Below are 18,616 nucleotides of genomic sequence, written 5' to 3' on the forward strand. Positions count from 1 at the left end.
AAGTAGTAGGCCCCTAATAGGGTGGTGAACCCCACGATGGGCCCGGCACTCCACAGAGGGGCCCAGGCGCGCTCCCGCGTCGGCCCGGGGCTATTAGGTGTAGGCCTCTGAGGGTTGTGTCGCAGCAGCAGCAGCCGGGTGGAGTCCTTATGGTAGTTGTTGCAAAGATGTTCCCCACCACCGAGGGGGCGAGGAGAGATACACAGACGTGTGTGCGGCAGGCCGGTGTCCGGCCGCGGAGGCCCGAGGCGTACTGTCGTCCAAGACTGCCGCAGTGGGAGCTGAAGGTGGGCTCGTCGGACGAGGGCCTCGGTCTCTGAGGGGCTCCCACGAGCTTTCAGTGATGCCGGCAGAGGCGCAGGGTGTCGATTCCTCAGATTGATCCCGGCGCAGCGCCCATCCGCGGAGAGGAGGGGCCCGGCCACGGAGCTTCACCTCGTGTGCAGCACGGGCCTGAAGGGCGGAGGGGGAGCACGGAAGCTCCAAGTCAAATATCTCGGGGACCCGGGCACCCCCAGAGCTCGGGAAGGTATCGCTGGAGTCCCCAGGAGTTCCCCCACCTGGATTCAGCCTTTGTAGGAGGATAACGTTCCTTTTATCGCAGTTTACTCCACAAATCTCTCAGGGCTTCAGGGGAGCCGAACGATCAGGCAGCCATCACGCCTGCACCCCCTGGTGGCCTCCTTGGGTTTTTTAACTTCCTGCTCCAAATATTCAAGATCCCGTGTCCTCTGTCTACGTTTGCGTTCTATATCATCATCGACTTCCTTGCGCTTCCTCGCTTCTTCTCTAGTCTTATCTTCTTCCCTTCTTCTTTCATTTCTACGTTCCTTTACCCTTCTCACTTCCTCATCTTCCCATCTCTTTACTCTCTTTTCATGTACTCTTTGCTCTTCTTCCTACCTTAGCATGTTCTGCCTGTACTTTTCATAGGCTGCGTATTGTGTGCGACTGAGTGGTATTCCTTGCTCTTCGCGATGAAGTTGCTCTCTCCTCAGCCTATCCTTTCTTTTCGTTCTCTCGTCCCTTATTTCCTTATTCTTCTCTTTTTCCTTTCTTTGTGTCTCATCTGACTTCTATCTCGGTCTCACATCATCACTTCCTTTTCCATAAAGTTTCAACAATATCTGCCCTCCCATCCATTCGTCTTTTGTGAATGCTATCTCATCTGTTCTGCCTTCGCTTCTTTTCCATTTCTTTCCCTCTCTCTCCTTAAGGAGAGGTGTACAACTCTGTGCCTCGTCCTTCCTTTCATCATCGCGTCTCTCCTTATCCCTCGGGACTGCAGAGGTAAAATTGATTTCCTGCTCCTTCTTCTTGATTTAATTACTACTGTACGTAGGTGACTCATACGCGGGGTTGCTATACCCGGTGGCTGCCTTAAGCTCCCTCAACGGGTAGAGTCCCTCTGACTTACTCCCCTCAATCTCTGCCTCAGGTGGGGCTGGTGGCGCGGTAAGCGTCTCACCCCCCTCCGTGCATACGTTTAATATCCAGTCTGTAGGAGGCTCTTCCTCCGTTGGCTGTTCAAACATCTTCCAAAGTTCTAGAACAGCAAGACGTTTCTCTAATTTCTTGCCTGTATATGTGGCATGCAGATAAATCGTCATATGCTGTAAAACGGCTTTAGAAAAAGACCCATTCTGTTGCCACGGCATAAACATTTTGTGGGCGCTACCCTTAACCCATTCCGTACTATACTTCTTAAGCTTGGGTGCGTGTTTAGGCAGTTGCTTGCACAAATGGGCAAGTGGGGTTATCTCTTCCATACTTGAATTTCGTTACCAACAATATTTTATGCACTTTTCACGCGTACAACAGTATGAGCGAGCACGAAATATGCAAGCTCCAATCCAATCTTTACCGTTAAAATTCTAAATCATCAATTTACTCAAGAACATCAATCCATTGGCGATTCCCTCTTAGTTACAGAATCGCGTAAAGCCCAAACTTTGTTTAAACGAACCCCATTAGTGCCGTCTTTAATCGTCACTGTAGTCTAATCATCCCCCATTATGTCGGCTCTGAGTTCACGTTTCTTCTGACCGCTGTATTAAAGGGCAGGACAAGGCGAATCCTCTTACTTTTTCTCTCGGATGCCCTTCCGGTAACCCACTTTTCCTCTCGAGGTGTCCTCCCGGTAACCTACTTTTTCTCTCGGGTGTCCTCCCGGTAACCACTTTTCTCTATTATACTCGAGTCATTAACCCCTTATATATATATAAAGTCTTCTCTACTTCTGACTATTATCTTTTTCTCCGCCACCCTCGGTTACCTTTCCCTTACTTGTTCTAATGCTTACAAGGCACTTGAGTAATGAGTTTATTGTTTCACTCACCGCTCGCATCTTTTCCTCTTTGGAACTTCGGGATCACCGCCCCTCCTTTCCAGCCTCTTGCGGTCTTTTCATCCGATCCGCTGCCCATGGGAATGAGAAGGGTTATGCTTAGAAAGGCAGGTTTCTTCAGACCCACTGCAGATTTTTTGAGTTATTCTATCATTGTCCAGGGGAAGCTTCTCAGTCTACTCAGCCGAATGGCGAAAGGACTCGTGATATTGCTAAAGGCCTAGGGTTACTTCGTGCCGGCAGTCTATGGGTGTCTTAGTATTAATTAATCAATAGTTGATGGTCGGAACCATACTCTCGCTACCAAGTGTACAGGAGGGCGGGGCTTCCTCTGACAGGCCCATAGGTCAGAGCTCACCCTCTAGTACCTGTCAGACAAGAGGAGGTTGGGGTGCAGGATTCACTTAATCCAACACAATTCAATAAGGACAACTCAATAGTTTGGCAAAGGGAAGTCTGTTTAATGGCAAGTACAAAAAACAGAGAAACACAGGGGAATCAGCTGTGATGCGATCTGCTGTCTCTCTTCAACTTCCCCGAACTTCATACAAACAGTAACATTTATACTCAAAACTCGTCATCATTGACGTCATCATTGACCTCTAACTCTACATGTTCGTCATGCAATACCATTGGTTGGAAAAGGTGACTTAAGTATAAGTACTATATCTGTATATGGTAACAGAGCATGCGGATTGGATAACTCTTATCGGGTGGGCGTCTACGCCCATCCCTCTACATAACACGTGATAGACGTCACTACAAGTACAACGTCCTATTGGTTCTACTATCTATAGGACCCTAGATTACTTGGTCCATTGTGATTGGGTAGGTTACACCCCTAGACATAAATTTGCACTTTAATTAGCAGCATGCAGAATGGACACCCAGGTCCCTAGTGCCCCAAGATTCACCCTGCCTCCTTTCCATCAATCAGTGTTTTAGGGCTATGTGTCAATTAGTTGGCTGGGTATGGCCTCAAAACTGTAGCCTCTTATCTGGAGAAGTTATGGCATCCTTGGTTCTGGGTGACATCAGAAGCTGGTAACTCTTCGCGCTTCGCTAGTCACATGTCTGTTCACCGTGAATCTGCTTCAATTCCCTTCTTTTTGAGTATTTGATTCTCCTTCGGCCTCGCGACCTGCCTGGGCCCCCCTTATCTTGACCTTCACGGGGCAGGCTGGTATGCTCTGAAGTTTCGATTCTTCAGAGTTGCAGCTCTCCTCCCTTCCTTAGGTTGACCTCGAATTCCCAGGCGTGAGCTGCTTCTTTGCTGAGTATCGATTACGCTCTTCCTTCTGGCTTTAGCTGGAATATGAAACCTGGCCCGGTTTACAAAATGGAGTTGCACTTGTATAGTGTGCTTTATTGAGGTATATATATAGGTGGCGCTTGCCGCTCTATTCTTCTACTAAGCTTTGCAAGCAGTATCGTTTTCTCAGCTTCTTGCGTTCCAAGCCTATTTACACGTGTTAGCTGGTTGGATACTTCCATCTTGTTGTACAGCAATGTTTCCTTACGTTTCAACATCGTCTCCTCTACCGCGTTCATTACATCTATTTTCATAGCTGCTTGCACTGTTGTGTTATCTTTGATTGCCGTTTTCGTTCATCTGTGAGTCTGCCTGGGTCCTCGTGTCATTACCACTTGCCATCCATTAGTGCTCTTTGGGTCTCTTCATGGACCGTCTGTAGGTACTCTTCATTTCGTGTCAGCTGCTGGTACGGTTGTCTAAGAGGGTACCATGCAGCCCAGGGTTTTCTCGTTATGGGCGCTTCAACAGGTATGGCTCTTCTGATGTACACTGGGCAGAGTCCACGTGCAGCTCTCTGTTGGTTCATCTGCTCCTCATACGTCACGTACCTTGGCGAGTACATTCCTGGTACCTCGAAATGGGGGGCAGGGGTGCAGACCATGTCTGGGACGTCCTCTACACCTGGATATGCCATCCAGCAGAGTACTGTTGTTAAAGCTAAGTGTTACAGACAAAAGAGAGAGGGTGATTATTTGCGACCCATTCTCTTGCTGTTTAATGTTTCCCATTGAAAGTGAGAAAAGTATACTTTTACAGGATAATTAAATAAGAACAACACTGAAGAGATCTAGCCTCCATACAGGTTAAACATACACTTTTTTACAAGCCATTAAAATTCCTGAAGGTCCAGTAGTTAGTTGCAATTGAGTTTAAAATGCTGTTGGAATTCTGACATCTCTATTGATTAATTAGTGGTATTTTGAAAAAGGGGAAGTAGCCAGAATTGGATATGCAGGGATATTTTAAACTAATTTGTTGTTTTTTGCAAATGAAGGATTCCTCCCAGACTCTCGTGCACTGAATCCATGGTTCCTGCATGCTCAGGGTGAATGAATGCATAGCTACCTACGGTGAAGTGTGTGTTACGAAAGTCTCTATTTCTATAACTGTAGCAGTGAAAACTAAGGTGACTAGTGTGTGATTATAAGCAGTCATGGGTGTATAACTTAATTATCTTTGAATTGATTCGATTATTTGAATTTTGTTAATAAATAACCCCTTTGTGCAACCCTGAGTCTTTCTGGTCCCGAAAGGGGAGGGAAGCTTTAAGGAATCAATATTATTAAATTGGGACTCCCAGATTCAAAAAAATAACTTGATTAAATAAAGGAAAATGGTGCATGCCTGGCTTGGGGTGGGTGCAAAGCTCGCATGAATTAGATGTTGACCAATTAAAACATCCGCCAAAATGTTTTCTTGTGGCATCATTAGTGCGCTATTACTTGCAGTGCACAGTGATGGCTGGGTCATTTCATGCCAGGGGTAGGCACCGCCCTCTTGTTTCTACGCTAGGTGGAAGATTTAAGATTGGATTAAAAAGCACACGTCCGTCTTTCGCCTCGTGCAGTGCATGCCTTTCCCTGCAGCAGCACGATCTTCAAGCGCATTGCACATGCATGGGGTCCAGGCCGGCATGGAGTGCTGTAGGTCCCAAACTTTGTTGAGAAGATTAGGGGGCCCTCAGCATGGCTTGCAGGGGCTCCCCACGTGTGTTAAGCCACTGCTACCTTTGGACTGCACAGCACTGCACACATGTACAGCACCAGCTCTATGGTGCAGTGGCTATTTAGTTGGGATTTATTTCTGGAACGCTATTGTCATTTTGCAGCCCCTTCCTTCCACGGTTGATGGCCCATTCACATCTTACGGGTGGCTGTAGAGAGCATCTGCAGGCTTGGACTGGCCTACAGGGAAATAACGCAGTGCCAAGGGGCTGTTCTAACAGGATAATGGGGGCCACTTATGTAGGCCAAACCCTGACAGTTTGAATTAGTGCACTGTGCAGAAGGTAGTTTTGACCAATGTTGCTGACCAACCAAAGTTCATCTCTGTGCATTAAAATACTCTTTTTTCCAAAAACATTTCCAAAAATGTGCCCACGGTACAACTCAGGTTGCCGTAAAAAATGAAGGTATTTTTGTTCTCACAATTGTGGATTTCATTTTTAACGGTTGCTGGCCGTACCATTTCTCATAGCAAAACCCTGGTCATTTGCCAGTGATGTAATTCAGAAGGTAAGTAGTCAGTGCCATTTTGTGTGGGTCAAATAGAGAATACATCAGTTTCAGCAGGAGTGTTGAGTTGCACGGCAGGGAACTGGAGGAGAGTTCCTAGTAGGTGGTCATCTTTGTGTCACTTTCCAGGTGAGTTAAACATTGTCCACCCAATTCACAACCATGCTACACAACCCTTTGTGGTCTATTTCTGTCATTTCTGTCCCCAAGATATGCAGGATTCTGCAGTGTGGGATTGTGCATGAGTCGCGCATATGCAAGATTCAGTGTGCATAGACACAGCAAAGCTAAGAGCACATGTAGAGTGTCATCCCTCTAGCTTACTGCTGTGACAGATTTCATCTGTTAGGGGGATCTGCCAGATTTTTCAAAGTTTTAGGAGCTCTTATAATTAATTCTGCAATGAAAGTCAGATCTGCTGAACAGTCTCTATTCCAGGCATTGCTCTGTGTTAAAATATAATGTCAACAATTGATAGTTGCACACATACTCCCTGTGCATGTAGCAGAGTCCTATGTGAAATGAGGCTAAGATGTCACATAGTCACTACCTATTCAATACACCCTGTTCTCGATCCATTCTTCAGCTGTTCACACCTAACTTTTCTGTACAGCTCTTTATAACTTCTGCTGCATACTCTATGCTTCTTTCCCCATCTCCCCAGACTGCGTTCTGCTGACGGGCCGTTCTAACTCCGGCACTTCCGCGCCATAACACGTGGAAGGAAGTGCTGAATAAATACAACATGATATAAGATAACATTATTCGTATCTCTGCTGGAACTGGCCATTGACCAACTCCACATCTGCCCTGTAGTTTGGCAACATGAAAGTCATAGATAACATGTGCATTGCAGGATATAGCCTGCTGTGACCCACATTCCAACAGACAGGGGTCTGCCATTACCCATGGTAACCTCTGACCTAAATTATATATAATTGTGTGGTCCCGTGGCCTGGTGGCAGATTAATATCTAAATGCTATCTGTGTCTGATTTGACATGGTGACTTCTGGGCCAATACAATTATAAAGGCCAAATCGATTTGGTGTTGTTGTATTGTCAGCTTGGTAGACAGTGGGCCTCATTACAACCGACCCGTTATGGAAACAACTGTGGCGGTAAACCCGCCGCCACCGTTGTTTGCATGCCGGGTGATCACAGCTCCTGCAGGTGGAGGCGTCAAACCCGCCAGGTCTGACCTGGCGGGTTTAACACCGCCCTCCTGCAGGCGGACGAGGAAACACTGGCACCATCATGAGATGGTGCCAGTGTTTCCATGATCCCCGTTCCCATTGAGTCCTATGGCACTAAATGGGAATGGGGGTTTACCGAATTCTGCCTCCGGAATTCCCGGGTTACCAGGGTTGTAATGCCCCGGTAATGGTAATACGAGTCGGGCAGTAACCAGGTGGTTTTACTGCCTTGGTTACCGCTGGACTCGTAATGAGGCCCAGTGACTCATTCCTGTCAGGTCCTTATGTGTATTCAGTTGTCTGAGCTGAGTTTCACACAAAGCAACAGTGTGGTTTCAGCAAAGGAAACCCCGATTGTGATCCCTTTTGAGGAGGCTTGTCACCTCCTCTAGTGAGCAGGAAATCTCCCCAGAGAGTTCGCTGGGAGCCACTGCTTCACAGGCAGCCATGGCATTACAATGGACAATTTTCCATCATGGAGCTGATTAGGGAAAAGGCTTTCCTGCAGGCAGATAGAGGAAGGTGCAGAATTAGAATAGCCCAGGACAGGACTTTCTAGGGCACCACCCCGCTGTGCACACTGGGAATTACATCTTAACGCAAGGGACTTGTTATAGCAGCCAGCATGGATTGGCCCTTTACAGAATGATTGGAATGGTCCAATCGGCTGAGGAATTTTGACTATAAAGGGGGTACGGGCCCGCCCTGGTTTGATTCATCATTCAACTACTGAAGAGGAGGATTCCCCTGGAACCTTTTGGGAGTACAGGCTGCTCCAAAGACCTGTGTCATAGAGGTGAAGACCCAGGTGTTCCAGAAAAGAGGCATGCTCCTCCTCCCAACCATCCAGGGAACCATTTGGGGTGACTACCGTGGTCCAAGGCCTATCTGCTGACAGAGCACTGGAACCAGGACCCCGTTCACTGAAAGGGAAGGACCGCGGCAGGCGCTCTCTGGCAAAACATCCTGACATAGAGGTTAAGAATTAAGGACACGCCTTGCCCCTGGAGACACTGGAATGGGTCTCCTGCAACTTAGAACCCACGGAAGAGCCCGAAGCTCTGTTTCCTGCCTCGAGAAGCTTTTCAGGCTGACTCAACTATGCTCCACTCACTTCAAGTTGCCACAGTAACTGCAATGCTGTTTTTGGCACTCTAAATGCTTTGATCTGCTTTTTTCTGCGTTGAGCTATCATAACACCAATTCGCCCCATTTCCAACTAAGCAAGCTTGTACAGAGAAGTCTTGCAAGCAGTTTTTCTCTTGCCATGCCTCAATCATCTGAAAATCAATCCTGACAGAAGCTTCAAATGCCCCCACCATCTTCCAGTTCCAGAAAAACCCTTACAACATGTCTCTTTCAAAAATACCTGCCAGACACATAAAAAACCCTCTCTCCCTCCTTCAACAGTACTGTGCTGTTGCATAAGATGCCAAGCCCAATGCGGGCACCTTTCTGTTGTAAATTATTCTGCTGCTCTCAAGCTAGGTTTGCACTATAAGCAATACAACAGAAACCCATTTAAGCTGGTCATCTCAACCTGTTTCAATGCCGACTCTATGCAGGGGAACAACTGACTCAATCAGTCTCGAACGCTGACTCGTCTCAGTGTACATTATCATCCCGCACTCCGACTCGAACCACTGGAAACCATCATCTCGACTCACCTTCAAATGCCAGCTCGACCCTTTGGAACTCATCCTTACGACCTGTCTCGACCGCTGACTTGACTCCTTGGAAAGCCTGCGTCACCAGGCCTCAACACAGTCTTGAATTTGGAAAAGCACCATGAAGCCTGGTTCAACAAGCACAAGCTGCTAAGAACAAGAATTGAAGGAATTTGAAGTGGTTCTATCTACCTGACCTTCCCTAAGGGGCCCAAGTGACATTTAAGACCCCACTCGCTACCTTTTAAAGACATCTTCTTCTGCATTTGACATTGCTACTGACATGCACGCTTGGTATCCTCTGTCTTCAAGACTCAGAGTGCCCCTTTTCATTGCTGCAGTCTCTGGGTTCTCTCTTGCAGGGGGTCTAGTGGTGTTCTTAGTAGTTTGATCACATTGTAGTATTTTTATAGGACCTTGATTGGGCATTTCTTTATTTTAGAACCTGTTACTGTTGTTGCTTGAATTGCTTTGGTACAGCTCACATCTTGTTCTCGACCTGCACTACCTGAAGAGGAGAAGGAGGTATGCCATGCAGGTTATGCCTGGTTCGCTTTTACGGTTTGGAACACTACTGGGGCCAAATTATCAAAGATTTGCACTTGTGCTAAAAAGTGAGCAAATGCTTTTATAATTGAAAATAGAGCAAATCGATTTTGTTAAAATCCATATTCTATGAAAACTTTTGCTCTAGGGCAAAAATCTATCAGGTTGTTCTTTGCACGATATTTACTGCATAGCATGCACCAAGAGGTGTCTTCCACATTTCCTTTCATGTTAGGTAGCAAACATGGCAAATAAAACAGCGTGATCCTGTTTCCCCAGGTGAAAACAATTATAGATAATACCAATTGGGGCTAACGCTATGTGCGCCATTCTCTATTATCAGTGCAGCAAAACTGGTGCTAAATTAATTTTCTCCACTTTTTTGCACCAGTGCAAATCTTTGATAATCTGGCCCCTGGTTGAGTAGTAGGGTGGGGCAGAGTAGGTGCTTTAGTCACTACTCATCCCGGTACTCCTGCAGAGCAGTAGTCATTTCGGCATAATGCAAAAAGTGCATAACCCATATCTACTATGCCACAGGATGCTCTGAAATGACTGAAGGTTGACATGCAGTTCTCAACAATATTCCTAAATAGAGAAGGAGAATAGAGAGAGGAGAAAGACGAAAAGACAGAGAGAGAGGGAGTCAGAGAGGGGTAGAAAGAAAGAGAAAGCGAGAGAGAGAGAAAGGGAGAGACCGAGACGAAGAGAGGGAGAGAGAGCAGGGAGAGAGATATATACATGTATGAACAATTCTGCTTGTTGTTGGTAAGAGTGTGTCTACATTGTACATGCATTATCTGTGCCCAGGAGTAATTTAAAACAAATCTAGTTATTCACGGTATTTGAGTGTTACACACGCATTATCTGTATGCAGGTGAATATGTGCACTAATCTGGCTGTTCGTGGTATTTGAGTGTTAAACACGCTAATCTGGTTGTTCGTAGTATTTGAGTGTTACACACGCATTATCTGTATGTAGGTGAATATGTGCACTAATCTGGCTGTTTGTGGTATTTGAGTGTTACATACGCATTATCTGTATGTAGTTAAATTGAATATGTGCACTAATCTGGCTGTTTGTGGTATTTGAGTATTACACATGCATTATCTGTATGCAGGTGCATTTGTGCACTAATCTGGCTGTTTGTAGTATTTGAGTGTTACACACGCATTATCTGTATGTAGGTGAATATGTGCACTAATCTGGCTGTTTGTGGTATTTGAGTGTTACACACGCATTATCTGTATGCAGGTGCATTTGTGCACTAATCTGGCTGTTTGTAGTATTTGAGTGTTACACACGCATTATCTGTATGTAGGTGAATATGTGCACTAATCTGGCTGTTTGTGGTATTTGAGTGTTACACACGCATTATCTGTATGCAGGTGCATATGTGCACTAATCTGGTTGCTTGTGGTATTTGAGTGTTACACACACTGATCTGGTTGCTCGTGGTATTTGAGTGTTGCACACGCATTATCTGTATGCAGGTGAATATACGCACTAATCTAGTTGTTCAAATTCTGTTTATGCGGTTGGCAAAGACTTTATATGTGCATAGACTCCCGCATGTGATTGTCCGTTGTATGGGTGTATTGTGCATACAATATGCAGGTGTTGTGTTTAAACACATCTGCTTTTAGTGGTACAATTATTTGTCAGTGAGTCAGTCAAAAACTGTATTCTGATAAAAAAAAAAGAAAAAAAAATATACACACAACTATACATCACATTAATTAATGGTAATGCTACCAAATATAAACAAATATGTTAATTGAAAGTAAAATACAGAGATCTAAGCTAGATGAAAATAACCTAATAAAATGTCAGTTAACAAAGATCAATCCATTTCAGTTGAGTTAAATTCATCAAAGTGCTTCCTAATTTCAGTGCCACCCAACGTGAATCAAACTTCAGAAGATCAAAAAAGACAGCTCATGTCCCAGAGGCGGGTCCAAGGAAGCTGACACCCTTGATATGTTTTGGTCGTGACCGCACTTAATTAAATACTGGGCAGTTATAAGTAGTGTGATGGATGTAATAGCGGATCAGCCTATTGAATGGTCCACAAAATGTTGCCTACTGGGAGCCACAGAGAAGATGAACCCTACGTGGCGGAAGTTAGTAAACTTTGGCTTATTATTGGCAAAAAGGGCCATTCTTCTGAAATGGAAAAGCAAGAACCCGCCCCCCAGAAGTGACTGGGATAAGGCTATGCTTTGGGCGAATGACAACGAGGAAGCGTACATTGAACTAATGCACCCCGCAATGCGGCCCAGAAACATTTGGGATAGATATAAACAATATTTGGCCGACAGTCTGGTTGAGGAAGAAGATACAACTGTATAATGACACTGTATGTTTGATTTAAGAGATGAGAAACCAACATGTATGATGGGCAACTTGGAAGTGTTTGAACATATACTGTACAAAAAAAGATGGGCCCACTGTGTGAGAAAATCAAATTATGGAGAATAAATATCATTTTGTGTTATGACTAGAAGAATCAAGCATGCCAAGCAAATGCATGAAGTCCTCTTAAGGAGCTTTCAAGGCAAACAGTTAACTTCTGGCAATGCCCGGCCAGACCAGATACCTGTAACAGCAGCAAGTGGGATCCAATCAAACCTAGCTCTGGTAGCAAGCACTCTCTGATGACTGTACTTAGACCACAGCAAATACTGAGATCCTTTGTTGGATGTCAATATTCCATGGGCTACATATATTACCTGTTTTTAAGAGCTCTCTCTTCTCTTCTTCCAATTATCAAAATTCTAGAGGTTTATCTTTGGCACATTTTAGATAGTACTAGTTATAGTAATTGTTTTGAAAAAATAATTTGCTGCATTAATTTTAACCAAATAGGACTTCAGATGCTTCAGCGAAGGACTTAATAAGTTGCTAGCTTCGTACGTTAGAATAAGAGAGTCAAAGGGTATCTCCTTTCTTTATCGACAGTAATTACTTTGTGGTACTTCACTACGAAGTAATTACTTCGAAATGTCATAGAGAAATAAGAGTAATTAAGGGTTAAGGGGCAAAAAGGGGGTCAGGGGATTTTGAGTTGGGGTAGTAAGGAAGGGGAAAGGGTATGGGGGTACCCCCAAAAATATGAGGAAAAGGTTTGAAGTAATTACTTCCTAGTAAATTACCATGAAGTAATTACTGTTGATGGAATGACATGGAACTGAGTTAAAGTGACTCGATCATTAGCCCATATCCTGAGCCACAATTCAACTGGTTGAGTGAGTAGCTCATCTTATCGATCTTCAAGATACGTTGCAGCTCATCGCTCTCCGTATCCCTCCAATGACCCATAGGTTGCGTTAAACTCTGAGGGCCCGATTCATGGAATTATTTGCGTGGAAAATCAGGGATTTGCGTGCCCTTCTGCGGGCAAACCCCGGTTCTTCAATTCATGGAAGAGACTGTGCAGCACTTTTTCGTAACCTGCAGGGACTTCGCGCAGGCTCAGCACGTCTCTGAGAGTGTCCGAGTGCCTTGAGCGATACACTACGCAGAGCTTGGGTGTGGCTTGCGCAGAGGGCAGGGACGGGGGCATCACTCGGAAAATGAGGAAGAACATTGGAAAATGTTGGGGATACGAGGGAACGGCCCACAGGCAGTCCATTGCACGTCCACTATTGCGCTGAACTATATGTATTCAGGGATCTGACCGCAAAACTTCCTGGGAGGTAAATGGCCATGCAAAGCCCTCATACTATCAGCCACCCAAAGTCAGGTGTACAGACACTTGCGCAGAGGATTCACTGCGCAGAGGTAAGATCGGGTGCCGGATTTAGGAGTGCGTGCATGCAGCCGGGGTTCTGATCTAACTTAGGGGTGCACATACGCAGTGCAGAGTGGTGCAGGAACGGTTTACGGAGGTTCGCACACAGATATTACACGTTTTACTCAAGTTACGATAAATCATACACATGTTGTCGGGGTGCTTTTAACAGTTACGGTGGTACCCCATGCAGGGTCGCTGAGATGTGGTTCTGCTTGCGGCGGATCCAACGCAGTGTTTTCAGGGTGCATGTATTTACGCCCAGGGAGCATGCAAAGGTAGCAGTTTCTAGCTGTTTTTAGTTCGCGTGGGAGCATTTTGGGGGCATTCCAGACGCGACTTACGTATACGGTTACTTTGCGCAAACAATTGCATGAATACGCAGAGTGCACAGAGTAATTCTCGGTGCACAGGATTTGCCGAATCTCTGCTCAATATTCCATGAATCGGGCCCTGAGACTTTAAACATTCCTGTATTTCCAGTCAATACAGACCTTTTCTGGAGAGATCAGTCACCTTAAAGTTAAGGTGGACTATACCTAGCTCTCAGTTTAAGAAATTATCATTTTTGGACGAATGTTCAGCATGTGTCCGTATTGGACTCAAGATCAGCATCTATCCTTCCTCTCCTCTCGGTAGCATCCCTCTTGTTTTTCCCAGGAATTCATCAATACACATCCAAGATCTGAGACTTCTGTCAGCTGGCTTGGCAAGCCCAGTCCTCTCCCTTGTTTAGTTTAGTTTAGTTAATTTATTTGCTTGTATAACGCCAAACCCAAAGGTATCTGGGCGCTGTATTGTTACAGGGAGGGTTTCTTACAAACTAAACTGGTGAATGCTTCACCATCACCAGGGACCGCTTCAGCACCTCTGAAGTCCATCACGCAACCACACATAGCCCTTATTTAGCACCACGTACGGTCTGGATGCTGCCATCACAATTAGCAAGTCTTGCTTGAAAGAAGGGTTGCATATCCCTTAAGTTTTCTCTCATACCTACCAATAACTAATCACAGTTAAAAAACAAGCATCCCAGCTTACACAACCATGATCCCTCCTCATAACCATATGTGTGTTTCCCTTATTAAATTGTTAATCCACTCAAATATCCCTCTCTCAATACACTTCCTTTAGCCCCCAACCCATCTGTTATATCCACAGACCAAGGTCTGGCGATACCCTGGCGGGGTCACAATACGCTGCTTCTCGGACCAGGCTAGGTGCCGTACGACCAACTCGGTGGTGATTTGTGTAGTATAAATATTGAATAACATAACATAGTTCTCTATGTATCGATCTTTTCTACGTTTTGCAAACGCTTTCTCCATTTATGGGTGCAGGACCGAACAGATGTTGTTTGATGTGCGTTGCACAGGTGTAGCTAATTTCCCGGTGCATGTCTGATCAAATCCAGTTGTTGGTGGCATGTTGCTTTGTTTTGCGCATGCGTTATCCATATCCGTCTGCATATCTAAAGTTAGCCAAAGCATGTGATCCTGGGCAAATACTTTAATCAGACTTTGTGCAAAACAGTTAGTCACTAGAAGTGATTTAGATTACCACGTGCTCTATTTAAAAAATCCTCAGAGAAGGAGTTGCTCTATAAATAAGAATGATAGTGGCCACTCATGGGTACCCTACTTTAGATTGTGTTTAAAGTGAATGAAGCTGTGAAGAATATGGGCACCATAGTACCCAACATGTAATGTGAGTACCTGGCATTCAGTGACAATGCCAGGCCTTTCTTGCAATATCTAGCTTATTTATTTGTTGTTTATTTATTAACATTTAGAAAGCGCGCAGCAGCCCGTAGGCATCGTGGCGCTGTTACAGACAGTCGTTATTGGTAGCAAAAGACATACTTAGTTACATAACAGTACAGAGAATTTTGGTTGGTTGGATAAAACATACTTGTTACATGACAGTGTAAAACACATACAAGGTTGCAAGAAGCGTGCAGATGGAGAGGGGAGGGGAGGAATGTGGGAAATGACTGAGTCCGTTGAAGAGAGTGGTTTTTAGCCCTAGTGGAATGCCGCGAAGGAGGTTTCAGGTCTGAGTGCGCTGGGTAAGGCGTTCCAAAGTTTGGGTGCTAAATGTGGGAAGCCGACTCCCCCCCCCCCTGCTTTAGCCCTTTTGATGCGAGGGATGCGAAGTTGGTTGGCGTAGCATGTCCTTTTGGGACGCGAAGAAATGATGTAAGAACCTAGCCTTTGATGGCCACATTTGGCAAACAAACCAAGTCACCAGTATTACCTGCAGTACCTGCATATGAGGCAAGTATCTGGCCGTTTGATTGATGCCATAATCAACCAGCTTCTGTCAAATGATGTGAAACACGTGCCATGTGAGGAGGATAGCTGATACATGTTGTATACTGATATACTCTGAGATTCTAAAATGTTTAGGGCAATTTGTGGAAACACCTGCCATATGATGTGCCTGGCATTGCAGGAGTGGCAGGGCATTCGGTAGGGATGCCAGGAGTGTGATATGAACACCTGGTACTTCCTGGTGATCCCTGGTGATTGAATGGAACAGCTGAGCCTATGACTGGATTGTGTGTCTAATGGTGTGTAAATATGATGGCTTTTGATAGAAATACCTGGCATATAGCCAGAGTACATGGCAGGTGATGGTGCTAGATGCAATGACCTGTACTTTTGATGGCAACACCCAGCACGTGATGTGAATACCTGGAGTCGGATACCAACATCTGGTAGAGGGAACACCCAGCACGTGATGTGAATACCTGGAGTCGGATAGCAACATCTGGTAGAGGGAACACCCAGCACGTGATGTGAATACCTGGAGTCGGATAGCAACATCTGGTAGAGGAAACACCCAGCGTGATGTGAATACCTGGAGTAGGATAGCAACATCTGGTAGAGGGAACACCCAGCACGTGATGTGAATACCCGGAGTCGGATAGCAACATCTGGTAGAGGGAACACCTAGCACGTGATGTGAATACCTGGAGTCGGATAGCAACATCTGGTAGAGGGAACACCCAGCACGTGATGTGAATACCTGGAGTCGGATAGCAACATCTGGTAGAGGAAACACCCAGCCTGATGTGAATACCTGGAGTAGGATAGCAACATCTGGTAGAGGGAACACCCAGCACGTGATGTGAATACCTGGAGTCGGATAGCAACATCTGGTAGAGGGAACACCCAGCACGTGATGTGAATACCTGGAGTCGGATAGCAACATCTGGTAGAGGGAACACCCAGAGTGATGTGAATACCTGGAGTCGGATAGCAACATCTGGTAGAGGGAACACCCAGCGTGATGAGTACTTGGCGTTTGAAGGCAGTAAATGACATGTGATGTGAGTACCTGGCCATTCGATGTATATAGCCGATAACACAGAAACAATGACACAATACACAAACCCGCCTGCAGGCAACCTATTTCTCAAGAGTCTAGGAGCACTCCTGTGGCAATAAAACCTGGGGCGGCGGGCCAATACCGCCCCAGGTAATGCCCGGGGCCGTAGTTATAGGCCCGAGCATACCTGCTTTGCTATAGGCCCTCCGCCGAGGGTCTTATTGACATTAGCACCCCGGCCCGTTGGATCGGGGTGCTAATGGCATTTTCTTTTTCTGTTTTGGCGCGTTTCGAAACAAAAAAAAAAATGGTGGCCGCCGGGAAAGGGAAAACGAGTCCGTTTTCCCTTTCCATGGTGGCCATCGGGAGCGGACACGCTCGGAACACAAGCGTTCCCAGCGCGTCCGCTCCCGGAAAAAAAAAAAAAAAAAAAAGAAGCAGAAGGTAAGTGGGGTTGGGAGGGTGCAAGGGAGGGAGGGGAAGAAAAAAAACGTACCTGCGTCACCGCTGGGGGACGATGGAAGCCTCCAGCCGTGTGGAGGCGCGGAGCGGGGATGGCCCGCTCTGAGTCTCCACACAGCTGGACCCTGCTATTGTTGACCAGCGGGGACGCAGGAGCAAAAAGGTAAGTGGGGAAAAAGCTTACCCGAGTCCCCGGTGGGGGGCGAAGGCAGCTTCTCAGTCGTGGGGAGGCTCGGAGCAGGGATGGCCCCGCTTCGAGCCTCCTCATTGGCTGAGGGGCTGCCACGCCCCCGCCGAGGACAAGGCTGCTGGAATCCCAGCCGAGAATCGAAGGATTCTCGTCTGGGTAATGACCCGGCGAGAGCCAATCAGAATGCCTCTTGCATTCCGATTGTCTCTCGCCGGCTACTAATTATGTTTAAGTTAGCTTTTTGTTTTTTTGGTGGGTCGGGGGGTGTCATGGGAGAAAAACCAAACCTGACACTGGGTGGTGCAAACTATGACACACAGCAGATGTCCACAGATTGGTTTCAGAAATGGAAAACTACTGTACCATTTCACAGGATTTTCTCCCTCAGTCTCCGATTCATGGAACTTTTATCACGGAGTAAAGTCACTTTGCACTGGTGCAAAAGTGGTGCAAAGTAACTTTGCACTGCAAATATACATTTTGCACCGCTCTGTGAATCAGGGTGTGAGTTGGCAGTACAAAGTCACTTTGCACTAAGCTAAAAGTTCCATGAATCGGGCCCTTGATTCCAAAGAATACATTTCCGAAATTCGATGTCAATATTCAATCCAAGACAGGTACAAATGTAAATCACTTTAAAAATGTCAATTTTCAATCTAAAATATCTTTCCTTTTAAATTAAGAGATGTTTTAAAGATTACTCTATGGGTTGGCTCATCTGTGTAAGGACATGTTTTATGCTACTTTTTAAAAATACACATGATACGAGTCCTTCAGGTAGCTCAGCAGGTTCGGCACTCACTGCTGAAATGTTTGTGTGAACTGCAGGTCACAGGCTCCAATCCCAGCAAGGCAAACTCATCCTTTCATTCTTTCGAGGTCAAAGCATGCGTGCCAATCTCGGCTGCTTGATAATAATTGTGCGTAATTGTTCCATGTGCAGCATTATAGAAATAACAGATTGTTGTTATTACACCCCTCCCTATTGGCCAAACGTTTTATTTTTGGAGCCAGTCTGCCAGTGCTTGTTATTCTTCATCTGATATTCAGAACTGATTTTCTTAACCTCACTATGAGATGTTAATTATTATTGTGTACACTTTCCCAATCCTTTTGTTTTGTTACTGCGGTTTTGCAATTGCAATGTAAAGTGCCCTTTTGTGTCCAGGGGACAGATTTTCAAACTTTGCCATTGTGCTAAATAATGGAGCAAGGTGAGTTAGCAGCAGTTTTAGATGGCATGGCATGGAGCAAACAGGTTTAGCACCAATCTGGGGCCAGATCACAGAAGCTTTACACAAGTGCAAAGTTTGCACAATAATAGAACTTGGGCAAATCTGCCCTATTTCTAAAAATACTTGGAAATATTAGAAAACCATTGCACCATGACAAGTGCATTTGGCATGTTATAAGCATTATGGCAAACATTGTTTGAGTGCAAAAAAGATACATTTTGACTGCATTTTTGCATTAGTGCAAAATGTGCCTTTGTGCGATAGCACTAGGGCAAACTTTGCCCTGGTGCAAAACTTCA

This window comes from Ambystoma mexicanum, chromosome 8 (assembly GCF_040938575.1).
Source record: "Ambystoma mexicanum isolate Mex_15411 chromosome 8, UKY_AmexF1_1, whole genome shotgun sequence".
Taxonomy (NCBI): domain Eukaryota; kingdom Metazoa; phylum Chordata; class Amphibia; order Caudata; family Ambystomatidae; genus Ambystoma; species Ambystoma mexicanum.